The sequence below is a fragment of the Engraulis encrasicolus genome, chromosome 13 (assembly GCF_034702125.1).
Source record: "Engraulis encrasicolus isolate BLACKSEA-1 chromosome 13, IST_EnEncr_1.0, whole genome shotgun sequence".
Classification (NCBI taxonomy): domain Eukaryota; kingdom Metazoa; phylum Chordata; class Actinopteri; order Clupeiformes; family Engraulidae; genus Engraulis; species Engraulis encrasicolus.
In genome coordinates this window covers 11,373,123-11,386,623 of record NC_085869.1, presented here as the reverse complement: position 1 = coordinate 11,386,623, position 13,501 = coordinate 11,373,123, and the positions used below count along the sequence as shown (strand labels likewise).

The 13,501-nt window shown below is 44.1% G+C and overlaps 1 protein-coding gene across 1 annotated transcript in view; it reads left to right on the top strand.

Moving 5' to 3' along the window:
* The first annotated feature begins 5,755 nt into the window (after nt 1-5,755).
* Nucleotides 5,756-13,501, top strand: part of LOC134460671 (hyccin 2-like) — a 114,848-nt gene continuing 107,102 nt past the window's right edge. The window contains exon 1 of the mRNA XM_063213040.1: nt 5,756-6,126. The gene's annotated coding sequence lies outside the window, so the exon portion shown is untranslated. The remainder of the gene's footprint in view (nt 6,127-13,501) is intronic.

Here is a 13,501-nt window from a genome sequence, read left to right as displayed (position 1 = left end):
TTTTTGAGTTGTGTGCGTGTAAAAATATGTAACTATTTGGACTACACAACAGAGGTCGCATGTCCGACGTGCAGTCACTTCAGCCGCGGTGCAGCGGCAGGGTTGGCTGTGCCTCGGTTCACGTCAAATATGCGAGGCGCACGTTGTAGTCTCTAACACAGTTTTGCGCAAAAGCTAAAATAACCTTTCTTGCTTCCTAAAATGAGTGGTCTTACGACGCAAATCCAAACCTTTAAAATTCACTGCCATCATATGTGAAATCCGGAGCACATGCCAAACGGGATGAGGATTTAGCTTGACTCACTCCATTAACTCCCATTCAAAATTTTGAGAGCTTCAGCCCCGCGACTCGGAAGTAGAAGGGCGTGACTTAGGTGCCCCATTCGCGTTCGCTTAACATGTCCGGGAGCATTGGTAGTCCGAGAGGTTCGCGGGCTGCCTTTCACACTGCACAGTCAGCATCCATGTTCTATCCGCAGGCAGCAGCCATTCATTTTCAATGGAAGCAGCTCATTGAACGCGGACACCCGCGCAGGAAAATAGATTTGAGTTCTATTTTCAATGAGCATCGCGGACATGTCTGGTCTGCCGCTCGCGTGGCCGGACATGTGCCGCGCTTACACCGCGCTCCTGTGTGCAAGGCATGATTTGTTTTCATGTGTTCTAACCGTTTCGGACTGATAACGGACACGTTAAGGGGACGTGCAGCAGTTGCGGTGTGTTCGCACCGTAAGGGTATAGTTTCATGCTGCTTGAGGGTTCTTGTTTTGAAGCACAAGAAAGGTACGATCAACCATCATTGCACAATATGGGTGACCCACTGAAAAAAAAATCAGATCATTCTGATCAGCTTATCACTCTGATAGGCTGTGTGTTTTTTGCCAGTCTGATTGATTGATTTCTTCTTTTGAGCATTTTTCATGTTTGTTTACAAATTTTCACACATTATAGAACTTTGGCAGTAAGACTTCACTTAAAAAAACAAAACAAAAAAAGCCTGAAGAGATCAAACTAGATCATAATGATCGCAGTGATCAGGATGCGTAAATAAATAATCCTACACACTTCTTGTAAATCACAGTTTTGTAAAATGATTCAACTTTTGTCTGTGTATGTGTATAAAGAGTTTTAATGAATTTGTGACCGTGACCCAACAAAAGAAATGTACAGAACTGCTTGATTTGTAATGTGTTAAATGTTTCCCTCCTTTGGAGTACCTCACAAAGCACACCACCATGGCAGGTAGGCTACATACAGTACAGTACTGCCATTTCATGCAAAAAAAATCAGAAAAACAACGATATGTTACAATTTGATGTTTCAATTTGATGTTTCAATTTGACGGTCTGCAGGAATTTCAAGAGGTTTCAGATGTTCTATATTTTCACCAGTGCTTCCATTACTATTAAAAATACAGATGTGATGATTATGTGTTTGTGTGTTCTTATTACTGTGGGTGAATTGCATAGACCAGGTTAACCCATTGACGCCTCAGGCACCTGCAAAGAGTACTGAATGCCTGAGCCCTTTTTAAGAAAAGCTGCCCTTAGCCTATAAAAACCTCAATATCTCAGCTTTTGAAGCACATAAAAATATGCAATTAATAAAAGTATGCATTTAAAAAAAATATATAATAATAATTTCAAAATTGCATTTAAACGCTAAGACCCTCATCTTTCATTAGAATGTGTTCATTCATCTCAAACAAACAGCGATTTTTAATAAAGTTGTCTCAAATCTCATGAGCCTGAATGTTGCGTAATGCAGCTCCAAGTGCCAGGTCCAATGTTGCGCAACGTAACATCAGGCATCAGTGGGTCAAAAAAGAAATAAAATTACAATAACACCTATACGGATACATTCAATGTTATCCCTCAAACGTCACATTCATTTCTAAATGTACTTGTTATTAACAGAATTATATTGTATTAGACAATAGGGTAATTTCACGTGAAATCAGACACTTTGGGACCCGACCGACATAGATTTCAATCATACTTGCTGTGCCTGTTTAGTAGCAAGGTAGCACCCCAGAACTGCATTTGTGTGAATCTGACAGCAATATTAAGGGAGAAACACACTAGGAAAGGTTTACATATGAGGGTCTCTGAAATTAATAAAGAACCAAACACCCCATTTTCAGGTCTTGTTTATGACCTCACAGGCTATGTTTAGATAAGAAACCGACCATTTAAAAATATGAGAGTTTTTTTTATATTCAATTTCAAATTTTTCAATGTATCATAATACATATTCTGAAGGTTGTTGTATTCCATGCTGTTTGTGTCATTTGTAGAGCCAGAAAAGAGCTTTCAAACAACACCTCAGACATATTTTTGTGACTTACACTGACTGATATAATCAAGGCTGAATGTATAGTGTCCTACCCTCATAACCTTTGCTAGTCTGTTTCTCCCTTAATATTGGTGTCAGATTCACACAAATGCAGTTCTGGGGTGCTACCTTGCTACTAAACAGGCACAGAAAGTATGATTGAAATCTGTGTCGATCAGGTCCCAAAGTGTCTGATTTCACGTGAAATGACCCAATACTACTAATGTGTACAGCCAAAAGGTGTGACTATAGTCGTAGTTTCCTGCAGTGAACTATAGGTTAGTAATATTGGCTCACACAGTAAAAGTGTTCATAGTGATATGGACAAATGAGAGTAAGCATGGCCAGAGATTTCTGGGAGAGATTTGGCGACTATTGGTCCTTCTCTTGGAAATTTAAGCTATGTCAAACTTTTCTGCGTTAAGCATTTTAGGGTAGGATGTCCCCTCATCAGCTACATAAATATGGCTCATATCCATTGACAGTTTACTCTCAATGCTCATATCCCATATTAGAAATCACCTCTTCAGCAGTGCCCAGTTAATAATAATAATAATAATAATAATAATGCATTTTATTTAGAAGCACCTTTCAAAAAACTCAAGGACACTGTACAGAGAGAGGCCAAATAAAACAGATAAACAGATTGTAAACAAAAAGAAATATATAGAAAATAAATAAAAAATAAAATAAAACAAAATAGAGTTAAAGAATCATAAAGAATAGGCTAACTGAAATAGATGAGTTTTAAGTCTGGATTGGAACAGGGGTAAAGACTCAATATTGCGGATGTCAGGGGGAAGCGCATTCCACAGCTGAGGAGCAGAGCAACTGAAAGCTCTGTTCCCCATGGTGCTGAGACGGGCAGAAGGGACAGAGAGGAGAATGGAGGAAGAGGAACGGAGGGGGCGGGAGGGAATAGCAATGTGAATGAGATCAGATAAATAAGGAGGGGCAAGATTGTGGATAGCCTTGAAGGTGTGCAGAAGTATTTTAAAGTGAATTCTAAATTTGATAGGGAGCCAGTGGAAATGTTGGAGTGCAGGGGTAATATGGTGACAGAAAGGGGTTTTAGTTATGATGCGGGCGGCTGAGTTCTGGACCAGTTGGAGCTTGTGGAGAGATTTTTGAGGGAGACCAAAGAGGAGAGAATTACAGTAATCAATACGAGAGGTGACAAGACTGTGTACAAGGATGGAGGTAGAATGGGAGGTGAGAGAGGGGCGGAGACGGTTAATGTTGCGTAGGTGGAAATAAGCAGAAAGAAGCTAGCCTCGCGACGCCATCCTATGTACTACTACTCCACAAAAAAGATTTTGGCTCCGCACATCACAGTCGACTTTTCGCCCAGGCTAATGCCCAGTGCCATCAGGCAGCATTATCATCATAATCATCATAATCATCTGGTATAGAAATGTCACAGCTTGTGATCACAAATGGCCTGCATAGAGATGTGAGATGTGTGCTTGACAGGCCATCAGAGCGGGGCTGCTGACAGCTGTGGCCGAGTTCGGAACCCAGATATGTGACTACAGCAGGAGGATGAGACATGAGAGTGCCACAACACACTTGAAAAATAATTTCAGACTGAAAATGGGCCGCAGCTCTGGTAGATGAATCTGTGCTCACAGGTCAAAACTGAAATACTATCCCCAAGCCATCCGAATCCTAAACCATCCCTCATGACTTACAGTATATCTTTGCAACAAGTGAAAACTTGCAGGTGAGGTTTACTTCAGTTATTTATGTTTCCTGACTGCTCCATGCATTCCGGCCCACTTTGAAAAAGTAGGCCTATTTTGTAGTTTTTGTTCATAACACCTTAGTCCACACCCAGTGATTTTTCTCTGCAACCAAACAAAATTCAAGTCACCGAGTTGGAAGTGCTGAGTAAGACGACTATAAGAATGATTACATGATGATACGTGTAAACTAATGAATTAGGCCTACTAATGAATTACTTGTTCAGACCCAATTAGAGAAGGCGCACACCAAAACTGTCACTGAACTATTAAAGCCAAAACATTTTTTCTGTAATGCAGATGTTTGGACTCCACAGTCAAGCTTTAAGATTTGAAATTACCCTAGACTTAGATCATAGGCTTACTTTGTTTTAGTTGTGTCTTCTTGTTGTTGGTATGAAATGAATGTCAATCCGCAATGTCTCAAAATGTCCACATGAGGGCGGTATCTTGTAAAAAGTGGACATTATAAACATGCAGGGCACAGTCACATCACATTGCTTGCTTGCTAGCTACTGCACTGTAGCTGGCCATTTTGCTGTGTAAATTGAATTCATCAAGATAGTGGGAGAAAGTAATTGTTGTGAAAGTGTTGTTGCCCGTGTTCATACGAGTGCACGTTCATAGAGAAGTTTATTGTGAGCAGTAGTACAGCTTTGAGAATTGTCCATGTCAATGTCAAATTCATTTGCAAAGTATCCAAATAGCCTACCAAACTGAAAGCCAGTGCAGTGATTAAGCATTGGTGCAAAGTGCTGTGCAGTGTGTGTGAGAGGGTGCATTGATGTCTTCGTATAAGGAGACAGGGTATCATGTGAGGTTACTGGTTAAGTGCTTTGCTTTGATATGCACACACATTATAGGCAGCATGATGCGATTGTCCATTATTGCCCAAGAATCGGGACTATGTTGTCCAATCCAATATTTTGAGTAGCAGCAACTAGCAAGTCACTTTTAAAATTTTAATTCGTATGCTTCACCTCGTTCAGTTCACGGATTTGGGACGTGTACCCATACCCACCTATCCAATAGAGCTCTTCAGCGTTGACGTCAACTTGTATGCGGCGTTTGGACTACCGGTTCCCTGGCGATTTTTTACATTGCAAAACGCCATAGAGATTCAGGTTTGGCAAAAATATAAGTTGCACGGCAACAACGAACATTAGCGTGCCCCCGCATCCCTTTCTCATTAGTGGAACGGATCGTATCATCATGTTGGTGTATTCACATGTTAAATCATGACGATTATAATTCAATATTGCTAACCCCTTTCTGATCATTAAAACTTCCGAACTACATACTTTCCTTTGGTTGCCATGGGTACAACCTTCCGCACGTACATGCCGTTAGATACTGGCGCCGTTTCTGTAGTCGCCAAAAGCTTCCGGGTTTAGCATATGGACGCAACATCGTATTTATGTCGAAGTTTGACACAAAATGATCAACCATGTCATACCTACAGCCTATTTTTAACACCCTCGACAGTTTGCGGGGGTTCGCTAAGCGCGTGCTTGCACTCGGAGCTTATTTGAAATTTACCCCTATTCATTCCCAATGGAGGCCGGAAGCCGATAGGAACCAGGACGTCCTTAAATGCTAACATGAAAGACTACAATCTACTACATGCTTCCGCTTCCGCTGAAGAACTCTATTGCATGGCTTGTTAAAACTGTCCAATAGCCGTGTGCCTTGGTGGACCAAAAAGCTGCTGGAAGCAGTGGAAGGAAGGAAATGTCATAGGAGTGTCAGACAACATTGAAGCACAAATTTGGGGCGCCTACTTGAATATCTGAAGAGGAACTTGTGTCGCGACGAAGTATAGGCAATAGTTATTCCATGGCATGTGACCGAACTGGAGTGACATTCTGTCTGTTCTCCGTTAGAAGTCAACTGGCTAGCGTTAGCTAAAATACAGATGAGCAGTCGACTGGTCGAACGAAGCTGCCAGCAACCGATTCAACCAGACTAGCACGCACGGGGACGTGGATTTTTAACTTTGACTGAATTCCAGCGGATGAGCAAAAGGATGGCTACCCGTTCATAGATTCTGGTAGGTGAAAATGTTTATGTTGCACTGGTTGTTTCATTTGTACAGTTTCCGCACAAGGTGACTGCTACGTTTTGATCATCATACTAACTCTGTTCTGTACGACAGCTAACTTAGCTTCTCTGGCGTGGCATTTCTTCCGATAGCCAGCGGGAACGACGTCAGACACGTGTCAAATTTTGAGGGTATTTTTCCTAACAAGACATCCGACCCGAAGTCAAAATGACTTGGTTACTGTTAAGTCTGACAATTTAACATTAATTGAGGGGTCGTTAGCAGACAAACGGATTTCAACGTCAACGTTCGACAACAGGATGCTGAGAGGTAACCTTTGTCAACAGTCCTCCTGTCCATCTCTTTCTTTTTGTTTTAATGCTAAGAAAAGCAGTTGACAAGGGACACCTACTGATAATGTAACGTTGCCATGGATATCTTCATCCGTGTTCCTCTAATTTTAGGTCAGGGACAGCTCGTACATGATCTTACGTTTCAGTCAGTGCATAGATGGGGCAAATGTCATCAAAGTCATCAGTATCATATTTGTATTCTCATCGCATAGCCTAATTATTTCATGCCTGCGATATCCTCAGGGGACACTATTCGTGGCTTTTGCTGGTATTGTTTTGGGGCGAATGGACTAACGACTTATGAAAGGTAATCTGACAACAGAAGATGCACTTGTCAACAACGCACTGCAATTGGGTGTAGGTATGTGGCATGGGTAGGGTACAGAAGGATGAAGTGATGTAGAAATCAGGCGAGACGGAGGCAAGGTCCATCGCTGGTTTTACAATGGCTGAACAACTTGCCCAACTGTTTATTGAACAGCTCGAATTTGAATGGCTGTCTGATATGTCCTTATAACACCAATTTGCAGTGAAATGGCCTGTGTTAACAATACCCAAGTCAGTGCACCAGTGCTGGCTTTGGGAGAAGAGTGATAGGCCTACATGTCGATGTAAATCAATCTTTTAGGACACCATTGGGTGGCTTTTTTTATCTAAGCCTACCTGGGACTTAGTAGAGTAGCCATTCACAACATGATCCCTTCACAGATAAACTAAATCAGTCTGACAACCACAATGTTAAATTGATCCTCAGTTGCCATTACAGAGCGAGCGCTCTGTTGGTTTACTGGCCTGTGCCCCACTGAAATAAAAAGCTGTATGATGTTTGTTGTTATGCAACAGCAGCAGCTGCAGGTTAATAAACAGCTGGAAAGGAATATGCATGAAAACAATCCTCTTTTTTTGATTGATCTCTAAACCAATATGTGTGCCATTGCCTGCAGGGTTTTGCTGTAGGACTGTAGATCGTTGGAGAAACAAATTGTTTTTTACCGGTATTTGTTAAGACAATAAACTAGCCTTAGTAGTAAGTGAGTGATGGGTTTCAAATCCCTGGCTTATCGTAAAAACCCTGTCCCAGGGGATCCGTCTGGATTGATGGATTAAATTGTGCTTTTGCAATACTGTCATGATCTGCAAACAAACAAGGAAGGCACAAATCCAGCCCATCAAACTTACTGAGTAGTAGAGTAGAGTAGAGAATCATTTATTGATCCCGAGGGAAATTAAGGTGTCAAGTAGCGTACCTATACAAAATTACAGAAGAAGACACAAAGACATTGCACATGTGCATATGTGCAATGACTGAACACAGTTATGGTTCACAGGGTTCCCACATGGTTCCCACAACCTACTAAAGATGCTGGAAAACTGAAAATTTGGTCCTTGAAAGTGTTTGAAAAGTGCTTGAATTTGTTCATGAATAAGGTGTGGGAACCCTGGGTTCAGACAGAATCCTGAAAAAATAACTTGGGTTGTGAAACAAAACCAAAAAAAAAGCTGGACTCCATTCCGACATGAAGTTCCCCATTTCACCCCCATGCTGCCTATTAGAGCTCCCTTTGCCCACGGCCTCACAATCCAATCAATACACAGAGAGAGATATATGGAGAGGTCTCTACGCCCAATGACTTTTTAGAGCAATTAGTGAGTACTGAGCAGCCACTCTAATTTAGGCCGTCACTGATTTATTCAGTGTTGGAGATTTGGCCACATTGCTTTGATTGGAAGTTCACTCCAGTTGATCTCCAAATGTTTTTTTTAACCCGTTTAAGACACCGCATTGTAAATGTGCTGTTACCAGAATGCCACTTGCCAAGTTTAAGTGCATTACTAAAGGATGAGTTACTGTCATAGTAGAGTAGTACTATGGTAGTTAACAGCGTGCCACTGATGGAGTGGCGTATATCATGGGGCCACATTTGGTCTGGAAGTGATATTCTTTAGGCATCTAACTGAAGATGGGAAGACATGGTCTATTACACACTTACTCACTCACCATTTCTTCCATTACTTAGTACTTAAATTGCCCTCTGTATATTACACTACACCATTTTGGAAGTTGGAGATGTCCTCGTGTGTAAGGCCTAACTTTGTTTGGATTTGGGTGGCAGCCTCAGCATTGCTGTATTGCCTGCATTGCCTATTGCTGTCTAAGTGCCTAGTCAGAGACTATCTGTGCAGGAGAGACCTTTAGTGCAGACATTCCGTTTTGCTTGGCTCGTCGTAAGGCAGTAACATTGCTTGCTGTGAACCGTACGTGCGTGCGAGCTCATTCGCTCACAGTGTGCGTGTACGTGTATGATCTGTGAAGCAAGGTGGAAGGTGTGTGTGTGTGTGTGTGTGTGTGTGTGTTTGGATGTGTGCGTGTGTGTGCGCGTGCGTGTGAAGCAGACTGTGAATGTGTTTTGCTTTTGCTTTTGAAGAGATTAAAGTTGCAGTGAGCCTTGTCCTTGAGCTGGAGAGACAGTCTGTCTCCTGCTGTAGCTGTAGCTAGCTGGGGAAGCTAATTAGTGAAAGAACAACACATCACAGATCACTCGGATGCTTTGGCAGAACAAGGTTGAGACAGTTGATTGGCGTATTGTCAAAATTAAAAGGTGTGTGTGTGTGTGTGTGTGTGTGTGTGTGTTTGTGTGTGTGTGTGTGTGCACGCGTTTGTGTGTGTGGGTCTGTGTGTGTGTTGGAATTCCAAAAGATAGCCGTTGGGAGTTCAGATGGAGAGAGAGAGAGCTTCACTTCTCTCACACAGGGGCACCGTACTGTAAGATCAAAATAAACCCTGACCATCTGCTCTCTCCTCTTCTCTCCTCTCACCCGACCATTCTCTCCTCCCTCATCCCCTCTTCCCTTCTCTCCCTTTCCCTTCATCCCTCTCTCTGTTTCTGCCTCTCACATCTACTCTTCTCTGCATGTTTGTATCCACCCTGTTCCATGTCCTTATCCACCCCGTCACCTATCGTCTGTCTGTCTGTCTGTCTGTCTGTCTGTCTGTCTGTCTGTATCTCTCTCTCTGTCTCTCTGTCTGTCTCTCTCTCTGTCTCTCTGTCTGTCTCTGTCTCTGTCTCTCTCTCTCTGTCTGTCTGTCTGTCTGTCTGTCTGTCTGTCTGTCTGTCTCACTCTCTCTCTCTCTCTCTCTCTCTCTCTCTCTCTCTGACCTGACCAAACCTCAGTGCATCAGCTATTAATCCACCGCCCTGGGGTGCATTTCTGGAAAGCGTAGTTGCTAACTATGTTAGCTACTTTGTTGGTTGCAATGTAATTTCCCATTGGCAACTACCCAAGTTGCTAACTGCTAACAACTACGCTTTCCAGAAATGCACCCCTGGTTAGCAGAGCAGGGTTATGGAGAAGTCAGTAATGCCGGTGGTGTGGTGTCAAAAGTTGCCTGAAGGTTGGAAAGCAATAACTTAGCTACTGTATCAATTAAAATGGCAACTCATTTGGTGATACACAACAAATGTGAAAAATGTGTTTATTGCTGTCTTTTGGGGGCACTATGTAGATCACACAAGCCTGTTGTGTTCTTGTGTTTACGTCCATAGACTAGCCTACTATATTTAACCTCATTGTTAAAAAAAGGGCTTTCGCTGGCTGGCTTGGCTACACCTCATACAGGGCCATCTGCAGTGCCTCCATATGGGACTCTTCTCTTCTCTTCTCTTCTCTTCTCTTCTCTTCTCTTCTCTTCTCTTCTCTTCTCTTCTCTCCTCTTCTCTCCTCTTCTCTCCTTTTCTCCCTTCTTCTCTTCTCTTCTCTTCTCTTCTCTTCTCTTCTCTCCTCTTCTCTCCTCTTCTCTTCTCTTCTCTTCTCTCCTCTTCTCTTCTCTTCTCTTCTCTTCTCTTCTCTTCTCTTCTCCTTATCTCCTCTTCTCTTCTCCTTATCTCCTCTTCCCCTCTTCTTCTCTCCTCTTCCCCTCTCCTCTCCTCTCCTCTCCTCTCTCCTTCTCTGGTGGCTCTCCTCCAAATGTGTTGCTTTACTTCCCCTCACAACAGGCCCATGGCTGTGAATCAGAGAGCCAAGCGGGCAGGCAGGCCGCTATTTTTTCCCCCTGATATGGCGATGCCACAGATAGCCAAACTTGGCCTCGGATTGGTCGAACTCAGGGCAGCTCCACTCATTGCCCTGTGACAGGTAGGGTTAAGGGGTGGTTGGGCACAATTTCGCAACAAATTTGCCAATCCTGTGCTTATTTCGCTGTTCTTCGCAGCAGAAACATTGCTTCACTGACGGGTCAGGTTTAGGGATGGTTTTGGTCAGGGCACCTATCCTAAATTGAGCTTTAGAGTGGCGAGTGGCGCCATGTTTTCTGCTTCAAGACTCCCCCATCTTCGGTGCTTAAGTCTAGCCATCCTGGAAGTTCGACCAATCAGAGCCGAATTTGGCTATCTGTGGCGTCGCCATACTAGGGGAAAGAAAATATCGCAGGCAGGCAGGCAGGCATCCATCCTTGAAGGCCTAGCCTAGTTTTTAAAACACTGTTTTTCTGAGGTGGTATAATTTAGAGTAGAATCAGGAAAGAGAACAAAGTGTTTTGTCAGCAGCACAAGTCAATGTGTATTCTTAGCTGGACTAAGTATGACAGCGGTTTCAGGTCCTGTAAGTTATATGTCTGTATGTGGGTTACAGGTTGCTCTCTGTCTCTTGGGTGCTGGCAGTCTGGCGTATCTAAGCTGCCTCACATTGCGCACACATATACTCACAGGAAGCGATGTCCTCCCTGAGCACAGTATGTGTCCTTCATCCCTCTGCTCTGATAGCAGAGCAGGAAACACTGTGCTGATGTTTACACTTGTCAGTCCGGTCGATGTGTCCCTTTTTTTTAGAAATTTTATTTTTTTTAAGTCGGAGGAAAGAAATGGGGTCACGCCGCCACATCCGTACGCTGTCCCTGAAATAGCCAAAAGTGGAATGACATTTCTGGCCGACACGCTCGCCAACAGCCCCTCAGAACTGGGACATTCCCTGTTTGCGTAACCCCAGGTTAGTATGATGTGCCAGCCATATGTTGCCATGGAAGAAAAAAAGCCAGTTTGTGTATCCCTTGGGAAGAGGAGTGGGAGAGCAGCCATGTAAGCCCTGTGGTGACTTGTGTTGTGTCTGTGATGTTACAAAGCTCGTCAGTAAAACATGGATCTTCACCGGTCTCGGAGTCATCTTTATTCCATCTCCATGTCAACACCCAACGCAGAGTAAAAATTCGACCGGTTACACTTGGTGCCAGTGACTGTCTGTAAGGCATGGAGCAATCTCTGTGAGTCATGCATGCCCCTCTGCCTTCGTAGCACTAAAATAGAGAGATATGGTGCACCACTGTTCATTGATTTCGGTCCCTTTTTCCATGCGTCTCATGTTCCTCTTTTGTCTGTGTGAAGGCAAGGGTGTATCCCAGGGCAGCAGGGCAGGGTGGATGGGAGCGGTAGTGTGGTCAGAGAGAGTAGAGAGAGAGAGGTTCCATTGGCCCATTGTTTCCGGGTTCTATTATTGGAAGGGGGGGGAGGGGGGAAATCCCCCTTTAGGCAGACCAGGCAGACCTAAGGACTGTTCTATTCAATGCTAGGAGCATTATGACACGCTCCTTTAGGCAGACCGGAACCTGGTCACGTTAGGTGCCCATAGAAACCTATTATGTTGGCATACCTCTATATACTTAAAGAATCTCTGGTGTGGCTCTCTTTGCTCGCCAGCTCTTCTGATAGTGCCGTCTGCAGAGCTTGTAGGCATAGGCAGTGACCCAATGAGTCCCATTGCTTTAGCTGGAGCTGGAAGTACTGCCTAAAGGTGCCTTCCTGCAGTGTTATTGCATAGGTTGTTCTCCATGGATGAGCATCATTGGTCTTTTCCCAGCCTTTTCCCAGCCGTTTGACACAGTACTGCCTAATGGTGCCTTCCTGCAGTGTTATTGCATAGGTTATTCTCCATGAGCATCATTGGTCTTTTCCCAGCCGTTTGACATTCCCTAGGATTTGTGTTCCTTTTTTCTCCTGCGGTATTCCTCAGTGGTGGTGGGAAGTGGCATCAGGCAGGCATCATAGTAGACACACAGTAGACACACAGTAGGCTTCGCAGGTTACATGAACATCACCATTTCTATCCAGTCATTTGACATTCTCAAGCTTTCGTTCTCTCTCGCTCTCTCTCTCTCTCTCTCTCTCTCTCTCTCTCTCGCTCTCTCTCTCTCTCTCTCTCTCTCTCTCTCTCGTTTTCTGCTACTTTGGGCAGACGTTGTAGGTGTGCAACAGACACAGTGCTGAAGACCTGGTGGGAGGTGATGATGGTGATGGTGGTGGTGGTGGTGGTGGTGGTAGTAGTAGTAGTGGTGCAAGTGATGACTGTGATGGTGGTGGAGGTAGGTGGGTGGGTGACAGCAGCAGTAGTCTGCAGCTCTTGGTCTCCCATCTCTGGTAGAGCAGAGTAGAGTGGGAGCCTTCCAGGCAGCTCCAGACTCTGACTCACCACCCGCTGACTTGGCACAAATGAACTGAGGTGTGAGAAGTGAAAACCAAGCGAGAGACACAGAGAGAGACGGAGATGGCGAGAGAGCGTGAGCGAGGGAGGGAGAGAGAGAGCGAGTAGAGGTGGAGAGAGAGAGGGGTGGAAAGAGGAGCAGTCTAGCAGCTCGAGGAAAGCGCTAAGCTGGAAAATGAGAACGGTGCATAGGCTGCAGATTCATGCTCACTGACGGTGCACGTCTCTACATGCACAAGAATTGTGTTTGACAAGAATGGTAAATTCTGTTCAGTTTACTCGCAGAAGGGAATTGGCAGATTACTAACATATTGTGAATGATCCGGGGGCTGTGTTATTGAGCTGCATCTGTAAGATTACGCGCAGAAGGGTATTGGGCGAGCTCTAACGTGTTATGAATAATGAGTAAGCTAGTACCGGATGGGGCCTAGACTAGAGTTTGTTTGTAATGCCATAGGCTGGGTCCCTGTTGAAAGAACTCATAGAAGCAGGGGTTTTTTTTAGATGCATCTCTGTCCATGTTTGGGATCTTGAGGCAATCGGAGTGTCTGTTCTAGGGATGC